This window comes from Salminus brasiliensis, chromosome 5, assembly GCF_030463535.1.
Source record: "Salminus brasiliensis chromosome 5, fSalBra1.hap2, whole genome shotgun sequence".
NCBI lineage: Eukaryota > Metazoa > Chordata > Actinopteri > Characiformes > Bryconidae > Salminus > Salminus brasiliensis.
Genome location: NC_132882.1, coordinates 24122203 through 24136248, shown reverse-complemented (window position 1 = coordinate 24136248; position 14046 = coordinate 24122203).

Sequence of the window (14046 nt, the reverse complement as noted above, 5' to 3'; positions counted from 1 at the left end):
CTGCTCAGAAAAAGCCACAGTGTTTAACTCACGCTTACAGTGTTTATATGCATCCAGCAGGTCTTGGGCTCTCGACTCAACAAGAAATGTCCAACATAATTTGGACTGTTTATGTGGCTTTTAATCTCCAATCATTACATGGGTGCAAATGTAACAATGTATTGGTGTATATTCAGCACTGTAGTTGGTACTCCAACACTGTGCAGGTGTAACTTCAACACTGTAGATCAAGGGTCAGCAAATAGCAGCCAGATTGTCTTTTGTTCGATGCCTGTTTTGTGCAAGAATATGTGTCAAAATGTCTTAAAGCAACATTATGTAGAAGTTTTAGCTTATGTAGCATATCTACCTTAGAATAAAAGCTTTAGAATCATGTTGATGCTCTACTGACTTGAGAGAATAGCCCACACCATACCTACTCCAGGTTCGGCATGCCAGGAAACTGGACTACGTAACGCACTAAAGCAGGCAGAAAACGCTCACAAGGTCCAAACCAAGGTTTATCCTTTGTTACACTGTATACATTTTGTCTGGTTTGTTGTGTTTTCAGATTGCATTCTTGTGAGCACACTAAAGAACTTCATAGGCCTGCATGAACGCCTACATCCCAACATCACCTTTCACACCTGATATTTAGGTCTGAAAGTCTGGGCCAAGCAAGGTAGATGTGAAAGCACCCTAAACAGCTTCAGAATTATTTGGATGCCCCCCTGATTTGTAATAAGGAGAAGCCATTGCCACTCTTGGACTGTACACCTCTCATGAGAACTGTGCAATCTATTTGTGAAAAACACTGAAATATTAATTTACCTTCTCATTGGCTTGGTTCTTTCACTTCCTGTGCCAGTTCTGTATCTCTCAACTTGTAAACTGTATCTCTCAACTTGTGTGCGTACAGCTGTCCTTGATATTTGTCTAAAGTCCTGCAGCAGTAGTGCATTGCTTCAGTCCACATGCTTCTTTCACTTTCAGTGACAGCTCTGTGTCCCTCAGCTTGTCCTGAAATGCATGTGTAAAGTGTAATGTGAATTACACCTCTCAACTCTAGGAGGAGCTCAGTAGCAAGAGATACCAGTTCTCCCATAATGCTGCTTTAATATAGCTTAAAAAAATCTATTGGATAATGAGCTGTGGACCCAACACATGCTCCGTTGATGGTCTCAGCCCAACATGGATGTAAATTCAGAGGGGTAGGTCTTCCTCTGGCACAAGAAGGGTGTTTGTTGAGCAATACAGGTGTAAATTGAACACTGCAGTTATGAATTCGACACTGGCCCCTTGGTGTCCTAGAAAACAGATCCAGTTGAACTCCTATCCAAACCACTGGCCCGATTTCAGTCCCCTCTGTCCAAATGTCCCGCTGACATTGAAAAAACAATAAGCCGGGCAGACTACGCTGGAAAGCCTTTGATTTCAGAGCTGGCGCATGATCCAGCTGCCAAAGAGAGATCTCACCAGCAGCAATGTTGAAAATAATCAAATAATCAATCAGTTAATTAATTAATCCAGTGAATTATTGAAGGGCTCTCATTCCAGACTTCCTCTCAGATCTCTGTGAAGTCGGCTGCTGAGTGAGCACGCCGGCCACTAATGTATACGCGGCTTTAATCAGCACTTTGATCTTCTCTACAGCACTTGTATAAGTCAATTAAAACTAGGCTGCCGCAGATGAATTATGCAGCGCGTTTATTAAAACATTTATCAGCCAGACTTATTATAAATAGATGATTTTGGTAAAGACAGACGGACTGGATGAATGGGTCACTTTATTTGCCCCCCCAGCTTTGTTGTTCCAAGTTTGTTGTTTACGCCTTTCGCTGTTTATTTCAATGAAGCCCAGCAGGACTTGTTGGGCTTTGATTTGGCCTGCGATTTTTTTGATCAAACAAGAAGTATGATGTGGCCAGAAAAGGGGTGTTATTGCCCCACATCTGTGTGTCTATCTTTCAGAATGTCTTGATTTTTCTCTCTCTCTCTCTATCTCTCTCTCTCCTCTGTCCTGACTTATCTGAGAGACACAAACTGTGATTGGGCTCCAACCCAGTTAGATCTTTGCCTTGTAATCCTGAAGGCATGAAGTGAGAAAGGTAACACACACACACACGTACAGACACACGCGGACACGTACACACACACATATTACAGACAGCTGCCTGCAGGAGGTGTCAGTGAAAAACTGCAGCAGATCAATCCAGCACAGACACCTGAGGGGTTTGCAGGACTAAGAACAGAAGAAACTAATCCTTGCTATCACTGAAACTGAAAAAAAAGAGAGAGAGAGGGAAAAAAAATAAAAACGAGATCAGCCACACACTCCGAGACCAAGGTCACTGCTTCTGGAGCCGACACCAGCGACGGTATCTAATGACACATGAACAAACCCTGAACAGCCAGATGGAATAAAGTGCTCCGTAATTGTTTACACAGTACAGTGGCTGTAGCTGCCAGCGACTTGCTTAACCGCATTTCGTCTATAGGAACTGGGTAAAAAATGGACACCCTGAAAAAACATTTTTGCAGCAAATTGCATTTGATCCAGAGACAAAACAGAACCACTTTCCCCTTCTACATCCCACTCTCTCAACCTCTGATACACACTCTGGTATTCTCTCCACCGCAAGATCTTTCCTTTCACCTGATCTCTTTTGATTGCAAGGCCTTGTTGGAGTCTGACCCGTCCATGCTCTGCCCCCACATGTGTTCATGTGGCATTAAGCATTACAGAACTTTGGCAAAAATCCTGTTCAACCTACTCAACTTAATTTGTAGTTTAGAATATCTACATTGAGTTTTCAGATTTGAATGCTAACACATCAAGCTGGGTTATGTTCCCGGCTGTAAATGTATAAACACAACACAATGTATACAACACAAAAGCTGGAGTAACACATAGTGTGTGTGTGTATATATATATATATATATATATATATATATATATATATATATAAATATAAGTGGGCCTTTTTACATGCATGTAAATGATATATTATTTGAGATTAGTAGTACACCCTAAGCTAAGTAACGCAATAACAGCAAAGGCGACGAGTCAGCATACAGAGAGGAGGTGCAGCAGCTGATAGACTGGTGTACAGTCAACAACCTTCACTGGAATGTAGAGAAGACCAAGGAAATGGTTGTTGACTTCAGGAAATCAAGACCGGACCACTCTCCGCTTAACATCAACGGCTCCTCTGTGGAGATCGTTAAGAGCACCAAGTTCCTTGGTGTCCACCTAGCGGAGAACCTCACCTGGTCCCTGAACACCAGCTCTACAGCCAAGAAAGCCCAACAGCGTCTCTACTTCCTCCGGAAGCTGAGAAAGGCCCGTCTCCCTCCACCCATCCTCACCCTCTTCTATAGGGGAACCATAGAGAGCATCCTAAGCAGCTGCATCACTGCCTGGTTTGGGACCTGCACAGCCTCTGACCGCAAGTCCCTCCAACGCATTGTGAGGACAGCTGAGAAGATCATCGGAGTCTCTCTCCCCTCCGTCATGGACATTTACACCACCCGCTGCATCCGCAAAGCAACCAGCATTGTGGATGACTCCACCCACCCTTCACACAGACTGTTCTCCCTCCTGCCATCAGGAAGAAGGTACCGCAGCATCCGGTCCAACACGACCAGACTCTGCAACAGCTTCTTCCCCCAAGCCATCAGACTCCTCAACACAACTCAACTTCTGAACTGATATCTTTCTGGTACATGTACACTCTCCCTCTCTCTCTCTTTTCAACCATTTACCCCAGATAACATGGGAAGCATTTTTTGCACAAGCATTTGCACTAATAACTTACTACCTCACTGGACTCTATTTATTGCACATTGCACAACTTGCACACTACCGTCATTATTTATTATCCTCTGTCTGTACTGTGTTGTGTTGTCTGTCCGCACTTGTTTGTTTGTGTTGCACTTGTGTCTTGTATGCACTGTCTATGTTGCACCATGGTCCTGGAGGAACGTTGTTTCGTTTCACTGTGTACTCTGTATGTAGTTGAAATGACAATAAACCCACTTGACTTGACTTGACTTGACCTCTTTAGATTGATTACTGTTGTTTTGTTGTTCTGAACACTGTTGTTCACAGTAGCAGCTCTGAACACGTGCATACATAGATAGATGAATCTGTAACCTTTCTCCAGTATGGAGCAGAAGAGGATAAGTTTCCTCTTTTGATTTTCTCAGGCTGTGAATGAAATGGTTCCCTGTTTATGTTTTAGGGCACTACTGTACGTTAAGCCATTTTAAGCCATTTTCTCCTTGTGTCCAAATTGAAACATGGAATTCTAGAATGATTTTAAAGGGCATAAATAAAAAATGGTCCCCAGAAAAAAACAAACAAAAAACAAAACAAAAAACAAAACATATTTTGTTGTCCTTTCAGCACAGATACACCAGCATCACTTGTGTCCTGAACAAGGGTATGTTTGTTAGTCAGCACAAGAAAATACAAGAAAAAAATGCTTTTTATGTATTTTGAACATGAATATGCTGGTCACTCAGCACCATACCGGCATAAACCAACATTAGTTGTGTTCTGAACAGGGATATGCTGGTCAGTCAGCACCATACCGGCATAAACCAACATTAGTTGTTTTCTAAACAGGGATATGCTGGTCAGTCAGCACCATACCGACATAAACCACCATTAGTTGTGTTCTGAACAGGGATATGCTGATCAGTCAGTACCATACCGGCATAAACCACCATTAGTTGTGTTCTGAACAGGGATATGCTGGTCGGTCAGCACCATACCGGCATAAACCACCATTAGTTGTGTTCTGAACAGGGATATGCTGGTCATTCAGCACCACACCAGAAGGAGACCAGCTTACGCCAGTATAAACCACCATTAGTTGTGTTCTAAGCACAACTAATGCCTAAGGCTAAGGCTAACTTCAGCCTGGCTTAAGCAACCTATATGGCAGTGACACATTTCTTTTCACAACTATTTAGTAAATGAAATAGCTCACTCCCATATAGCCTAATATTTTAATCAGAGCCTCCAGGTTTCTTCCTCATGCTCTTTTTCCTGGACATTGACTCTCTTGATCATTAAGGTTCGGGACCTGCATTTCTGCAAAGCTGCTTTAGTGCAATGATCTGCTCTACAAAGAATCATACACATAAAACTCAACTCAACTGAGAAATCACAGAAGACGATTACTTTGTAAGTATGCTCTCCCTCTCTCTCTCTCTCTCTCTCTCTCTCTCTCTCACTCTCTCTCTCTCTCTCTCTCTCTCTCTCTCTCTCTCTCTCCACATATTCTTCGGGGCTACTTGGAACCTGTTGACACAGATTATTCAGGTGGTGGTCCCCAGAGGGGGCGCTGGTGGCTGAATTGCATGTCTCTCTTTTTCTGCCCAAGCATAATGGCCGCTGGCCACGTCTGCTCGGCTCTGATAATGCAGCCCTCCCAAACCCCCCCATTACACTACCAAACACTTCCATTAACCCCCCCCCACACACACACACACACACACACAAACACACAAACACACCTCCCCACAACAACATTCCTCACTCTAGTTCACTTCCATCTTGTATGTCCATCTTGTTTCTTTCCAACTGCAGATTTTGTGCTTCAGCCCGTCACAACAGTAGCAGAAAATAAAGCCTCAAACATTCAAGTGTTTCTGACTTCTGCTGAACTTCCAACAGATGGAAGTGGCCAGTCTCTGGCCAGCTCAGCTCTAGACAGTTTTTTTCCATTGATACTGGCAACCCCAGTTAATTTTCAGCATTGCAAGGCCTAAACCAACAGCAGTGGGATGCGCTGTTTTCATTTTCCGGAAAAAGAAAACGACGCCCGTCACATCATCGCTTGCAGCAGCACATCTGGAAACTGCGATTTGACCTTTATTTGTATTACCAAGCTCATCAATTTGAACAATAATTTACACACCCAGCTGAAACTAATGGGGAATATTTTGGCAATCTCCGCCAGCGTTGCAATGCAAATCTCATCTTTTTTTTAATAGCACAAACAAGAGAGCTCAGCCAAAATAACTTCAGTACGGCAATAATTCAGTCAAACACAGCACACACTGCACACACACACACACACAAGATACAGTTATAAGGCCAGACTAAGACTAAACCCATCTCCTATTGGCAAAAGTTCCTGCAGAATGCTTTAGCACAGGGATAATTCAGTCCTCAGCCAAAAAGAAAACCTGCCTGTTCTTAATTCACAGCAAACAAGTCAAACATTCACACCAGGTGACACCTTGTCACATCCATATGCACAGAACTGGTCAAAAGTTTGGACATTTTGACTCATCAAAGACTTTGTTTAAAATTCCAATGTTTTACAATAATAAATAAACACAATACATAATGAATAAAATATCAAAACTATGCTAAAATAAATATTGTTGTTGTCAAATGAAACCTTTGAATCTTTAAAACAGCAACTTTACAGAATAAAGAAAAACTCTTCTTAACTTTCAATAGAAGTCAATGTAAATGTAAATGCAATGTAGTATTTTTTAAGCATTTTTGATTGGTCCATTCATCAATTCTGATACAATATAAAGAATAACTGCCAGATTCACATTCTTAACAAAACAAAAAAACAAAAAAACAAAAATGGAGTTACAAGGGTTTTTGCTTAAGAGTCAGAAACACAGCTGTTTTACTAGTTGTTTAAAAACCCTTCACCTAACAACATACCTGATTGGTTCAAACACATTAATGAGGGCACACACAGACACATACACACACATGCATGTTGGAATCAACGTACACATTTAATTAACAAAATTTCATGCACTGAAGTATAAGCCATTAGATCAATCTCAGATGTCTTTAAGAATATAAAAACCTACATTCAGTCAGGTGGGTCTACTGTATCTTCACTTAGACTGACTGTATGTTCAGCCGGAAGATGCCTCCACACACATGCTTCCTAATAGCCTGTGTAACACATTATCCAGATGGTCCTACTTTGAACCCATGTTTTTGGACAGTGAATTGAGCGACAAAGAATGCATATGTGAGTCTGAAACCTGGAAATACAGTATGAACCTGTGCCTGACACTTACATTATCAGTCAAATATTTGACCACACCTGACTGAGTATTATTTATAGTGTTTTTTAAATATAATAATAATAATAATAATAATAATAATAATAAAATAACAGAATATAAAATATTACACAAATAATGAATCAAAATTTCTAACGCCAGCAATTTAGGTGCATCTTCAGACAAGCTGAATGTTTGAACATTAGTCATACTTCTAGCTAGAAAATGTTGGACATAAGCATTACATAATCCTAATTACTATGCATGCCTTGTTAGAGGTTGTTTGATAGAATGCCGATCTTCATTAAGGTGTTTGAGCCAATCACTCATTGTAAGATAGAGAGACTATAAATAGTGATTTGACTGAAGGCCAATATTTCTGATTGCAGTAACTCCATATGTTATTACATAGTTATGACATCTTTATTTTACTATAAACAGTAAAATAAACAAAACCCCTTCCACAAGTAGTTGTGTTCAGACTTGTAACACATTGTAATATCTCAATGTGCCCACCCAAGTGCTGTGGTCACAGGGTGCACGCTGAAACAGCTATAGTGACGGGTAGGGGCAGGACCATACTGCATATTGTATTGTTGCAATATTTATCAGCTTGTTTAAGTCAGGGATTCATGGCTTTATATATCACCACTTATCTGTTGTGCATTAACGTGCCTTAACACAGTGCCACATTACTCTAAAGGTTTTTTTATTCCTTTTTTTTTATGTGCAAACTGTAACAACAGTTTGAAAGACAAACCATAAAATCCATACTCTGATGAACATCAAGCTTTTTGACAAAAATTTCAGCTTTTGGCAAAGCAATCAGTTTATGGTAACCAAGGTGCTTTTACAGGTAATACTCTTAGTTAAAGCAACATTATGCAGCACTTTTACCTTAAAATAACAGTTTTAAAATCATTGATTCTCTGGGCTCGGCACACTGCTACCTGTACTATGTAACTCCGGTGAATCAGGCAGGACGACGCTTGAGAGAACTGCATAACACTGTGCAATGCTGAGTCATATTCACAGAAAATTATGTAATACAGAGTCAGTCCACATGCATCTTTCATTTTTAACAAAAGTTTCAGTTTGGTGTGGCTTAGCTTGTAGTTAGCTTTAGCTTTAGGCAAAGTGGGAATTCAACTTCCCAGCTGCAAGAAATGCCAATTCTCCCAGTAATGCTGCTTTAATTGAAAGGGTTCCCTGAAAATAACACAAAAAATGAAAAACATAAAAAAGAGTGCTGTCCTTAAATTTTTGACCTGCCTTGTGAATCAACCTTTCTATCATCTCTTCCTTGTTTTCAGTGGACAGTGGGCCGAGCTGGATGCTTCAGCCTTGCAGCAAAAATGCTGGAAACTACTGTAGAGCTCAACGCCACCTCACGGGTCTGGGCAGTAGAGGTTCTAAGTCAGCCAAAGTCCAATCAGGAGATCAGGCCATTTACAGATATGCCATGATGGTGGGTGAGGGGTGTGTGTGTGGGGGGTGTACATTGCAGAGGTGTGCTTGTAATATAAAGGCAAATGTAAAATGTAGAGGCAAACAGGGTTTTGCATGCTGGTCTGATATTGTTGTAGTAATTTAAACCCAGCAGCTCCTGCTGCAATTGGCCGCATCTTGCAACGATAGCTTTCCTCAGCTGACAGCGTGAGTAATACGGTAGGAAACGTTTCATACATTACAGAGCAGTGAAATTTCAGAAGTACTGGAAATCTGAATACGGAGCTGGAAAATATGACGGATGTGGTCATGCATTATAAAACAAACGACACTACAGACAGATCTATGCTTTAAAAAATGCTGTGGTCACATAACCAAAACAGAAAACGCTGGGAAGTTTGGGTCCTGCTACTGGTTCAAGTGGTGATCTTCCAACTTATACAACAGCCTCCAGAATTATTGGCACCCTTTAAAGTTTTAAAGATGAGCTGAAAAGGTTGTGAAAATGTACCATTTAGCAGCAAGATCTCACAGCGAGAAATCGAACAAATGTGGCACATGTATTGGCACTCCTACATTTAGTTCATGCTGCCTTGACATCAGCACCTGTAATGTAATTTTAGATGAGATGGAAGAACTGTGATTTCTGTACAGTGTTGTTTTTTCCACTCTTGTTTCCTCTTGCCTAAACGTATTTAGTTCCCATATTGGAAACATGTTTCCCTGTAAGACACTTTCACACACTTATGTCTGTTGCTATGTTTGTCTCTTTTATATTTGCTTGTGTTTCTTCCGTTGTTGTTGGAGGACTGTTAATAGTTTTCTATAGATCTTATCATTTACCCAAATCAATAGATGAATCAAAATAAAGAGAATGTTTATTTATGAATGTGTTACAATTAAAAAGAAAACGAAGAAAATGTTGAACAAAACAAAGATGATTATAAACATAATGAATAAATAACAAAAAGAGGACGCAGAAAATGAAGAAGATGAAGACGAATGAAAAGAGAAAGATAATAAAGAAGAAAAAGAAGAACATTAAGAAAAAATAATAAAGAAGATGAAGAAGAAGATGAGGAAGAAAAAGATGAAGAAGAAAAGGCAGATGAAGAAGAATGAGAAGAAGAATGAGAAGAAGAAGAAAATTAACAGAAGAAGAAAATGAAAAATCAGAAAAGAAGAAGAAGAAGAAGAAGAAGAAGATAAAGAAGAGTAAGAAGAAAAAGATGATGAGGAAAAAGAATATGAATATGAAGAATATCTAAACTAAATAAGAGGATGCAGAAAAAAAGAAGAAGATGAAGAAGGATGAAAAGAAGAAGATAATGAAGGAGAAAAAGAAGAAAATAAAGAAAGGATTACAAAGAAGATGAAGAAGATGAAGATGAAGAAGAAAAAGAAGAAGAAGACAAATGAGAAGAATAAAAAGAAGAAGAATGAGAAGAAGAAGAAAAAGAAGAAGATAATGAAGAAGAAGAAGAAGAAGAAGACTCAGTCCAGATCCTTCAGATTACTTGGTTCTCACTTGAGGACCTAAGCTCTTTGTTTCCGGCCACTTCTCAGTGCTTGCTATGCTATGAAAGTCGTTTGAAAGGCAGGGGTTTTGCGCTGTTGTAAAGCTCTTCAGTTTTACGTTAAGTGAGTCAGTGCCCTTGGTTAGGAAGGATATGGATGCATGCTTTTTCACAGTGTTCTTACTGCTCCAGTCAAACTTTGCGTGTCAAGGAGAGTGGGTGTCAAAAAACAAGAAAAAAAAGAAGTGATAAAAGGTTTTCCTGCACGTGTGAAATCCTGACTAAATTTGTTCACACTGTGAGAGTTAAACTGCACACATGCATTGGTGTGAAGTACTTAATGTCATAACGGCTAGTGGGATTCACTCACACACACACACACACACACACACACACACACACGCAAGCACACACACACCCCCACACACACAGGCGCACAGTGGCCTTGCTGCCACATTGAGGCACTTCATAAATCTACAGAACACATCCACCTCCTTAACCTTTTAACATGTCAACACCCTGCTCTCCTGGGACTCACAGACAGTAAATAAAAGCCAAGCACCTCCTCGCCTGCAATCGTGTATCCTCATTTAATGCGCTGAATATGAACTACGACCTCTGTCCTGATTGCTAAACACACTTTTAACCTTAAAAATCCCCTAATGGTGAAATGACATTAATCTCAAGTGGGTGGTTTTAGACATTTTTAGAACTGTAGGGCTTTTCACATGTGAATTTTTGTATATTGTACAATATATTTGTAATATTTCGGCATGTCACATTGAGTTACATAAAGGTCACATACAAATATTACATTTGAGATATAAAGCATGATACATATTGTTTCTGTTTGCAAAACAAATTTAGTTGTTTTTCACTTTTTGAAACATCTGGCAGCTATTCTTTACATTGTGTCAAACTCATGATGAATAGACCAATGGAAATGCTACAAAATGCTACAATTTTATTTACATTGACTTCCATTGAAAGTTAAGAATTTTTTTATTTTCCTGTAAAGTTGCTATTTTGAAAATACAAGGATTTTGCATAACCATGACAATAAAAAAACAAAAAAACAGAAAAACCTCTTGTTTTTTTCTTGTCTGACCTCTTGTTCTTGCAACTTCTTGTTACATGGTTACGTATTATTTACATGATGTCATATCATGTGCACTGTGTGAAATGTTTCTGTAAAGGTTGTTTATTTGCAAACAGAAGCCTTTCACAATTTATGACAATGCACACTTACAGCTTTTCCCCCACAATCAAGTGTTGTAAAATGAAAAGAAAGCAATTGTCCATTTTTTCCCAGCTCTGGAGTAGCCATTGTTGTCATGGCTGAAACGAAGGCTTTTGGCGTGCGATCCGGAAATCGCAGTATCCACGCTCTGGCCCGTGTTCTCCGGATGAGGTTACTTTCGCTTGATGGATTTGTCAGCGAGAAAACCAGATCATAGCTGCCGCTGTCCAATAATACATCAATTTTGATTCCAAATAAGACTCCGCGCTTAGGCCCCCTCTTATCGGAACGCATGTCCATGTCAGGCCCCCAGATTTAACCACTGCAAATTCCTCAGTATTCATCCAGCTGAATTATATGGACATTTACGGAGTCCAATAGCTGCGGGGCTGCACCTCTCTCAATAGTGTTCTGTACATAAGCTTAGCCTGCTAGTCTGGCATAGGCAGCCAGCGCTTATCCATGTTAACAGAAAAACCTTCTAAGACAGGATTAGTAGGGAAATGGGGGCTAGCGAGGGGGACAGTCTGTCCCTCGGGACAAACCGGGGCCTTGGTGACTGGGGCTGAAGAATCATCATGAAATCTGGTTAAAGGGGGATATTTGGGGAGGATATTCGGAATACTACCCACAGCGGATACACACATAGGAGCTGAGCTGACCACATTGAGATTTGGTTTTCAGAATAAAAACATTCAGTTCTGTTAGTTGTTTGGTTTCTTTGTATAGCAGATATTGGGCCTCAAGCAGATTTCCAGAAGTGCAGGTCCAGACCACTAATGATCAAGCTGAGAGAGACACTGTCAAGAAAAACTCTCTAAGAGCATAGAGAAGAAACACTGAGAGGAACTAAGACTCAAAGGAGAAAACCCATCCTCCTCTGGAGAGCACCCGAGAGTGGAGTTATGATCCAAGCAGAACAAGTTTACAAGGGAGATTAAACCGAGGCACTGGGATCATCCAGAAGAAAGGGAATCTGCAGAAGAAAGAAAACCTATTTAGTTGATTACAAGAAATACAATAGTTAAATAGCTAAGTACGCTTGTGAGGTTCAGAACAGAAGTAGACTGAACACTGTTACACTGAACACAACAGGAATGGCGTCATTGTAAACGAGGGGGAGTTGGACAAGTCCATGGAAGTACCAACAGGAGGGGAAAAAAGCATCTTGACTGTCAGATATGACCTTCTGCTTCTCGGAGGAGTCTCAGAGTCTCCTTTATGGGTTAACCATCCTTAATGCGTTATGTATGCCTTCTGTGGCACTCTTTGCATAAATGATACCAAATAATTGGGATTTATAAATTATTCATTGTGTATTAATGCAGGTGAAATGGCTTCCTGGCTTGGAGTGCTGTCTGTCGTTCAAGAAAATAAAAGCGAGGGGGAGCGAGAGAAGGAGAGAGAGGAAGAGAGAGTGAGAGAGAGAAATCAGAGACACTTGAGTGTGAAAAAATAAATACTCGACAAAAACACATGCAATAAAAATGTATGAGCTGCAGGCGGCCAGGCTTGTGTTTTAAGTTCTAATGTGGCGTGGCTCTAAAAGCAGCACTGGACTAAGCTTCGCTTTCCTGCTCAAAGTAGCCTGGACTGAATCTAGATTGAGATTTTTTTGTTTGTTTGTTTTGTACCGTGGGTTTTAGTTTTTTTGGATAAAAACAATGAAATATGTCTCATCATTGACTTATTTATTGATTTGCATTTTTTAAAATGAATTTGTTTGTTTGTATTTGTTTAGAATTACAATTTCTTTTTTTGGATTGGCAATCTGTCCAGGGGGTATTTCTGCTTTGTACCCAATGATTCTGGGTGGACTCCGGACCTGCCATGACCCTTACAAGGAAGATAAGATAAGATGATGATGAATTATTGTTTGTTTGTTTATGTTCAAATATACAAACATTTAAAGTAGAAGTCACACACTCAGTCAGTTTTGTAATGATTGATCTAATAGGGCTTAAATAAGAGGAAAAGATAATCTCCTTACACCACCAAACGTAGGCCCCCAAGCTGAATTGTTAAAGTTCTACCCGAGACAACTATAAAATAAGTACTAAAAGTCACAGCTATATCGGCTTGGGCAGCTGCTACTGTGTAATACATCCGCCGCACAAACAGCCTTAAACAACAGCGCGGTCTGGACTGCTTGATAACTCCTCTAAAAACGCCAGTGCCATTTTCTAATTTTGTCCACCCAAGATAGAAGAGAGAGAGAGAGAGAGAGTGAGATAGAGTGAGAGAGGAGGAGAGAGAGGTGGTGCAAGAGAAAGAGAGGGAGACAAAGGGCCTTAAGCGAATCCTGTTGTAGCCAAAGAACGGTGGAGGTGAGCAGTGATGGCAGAGCGTCTGCGCTAGGCTCTCCCAGCGCTCCCCTCATGCTGCCCTTAAACGCCTCACATTATACCGGTCATTACAGGGCTCCCATGACCCCTGCTTTAGCACATACTGACCTGCACATCTGAAACCAGAGGGGGGAGAGGGAGAAATGTTTAGACTGATAAAGGCTTGGGCTTCGGTCAGTTTTAGTGCGACATAATATTTCTTTTGGCGGGGTAGGAGGGGTCAGTCGCGCTGGCCGTACATCATCACTAACTTATTAGATCTCCAAGGCAATTAGCCGAAAACAAACAGGCCAGACAGAGGCGGCATTGAGGCCCTACGAAAGCCAGTCAGGAGGGGTGGGGGGGTAGAAAATAGCCTGTGGCAGTGGACTACTACAGAGCTGCATCAAAGGGCAGCCAATGGCATGGGCCAAAAGAAAGCATGGCATTGTTGCGCTGTAACTCCTATACAGTAGAGAGG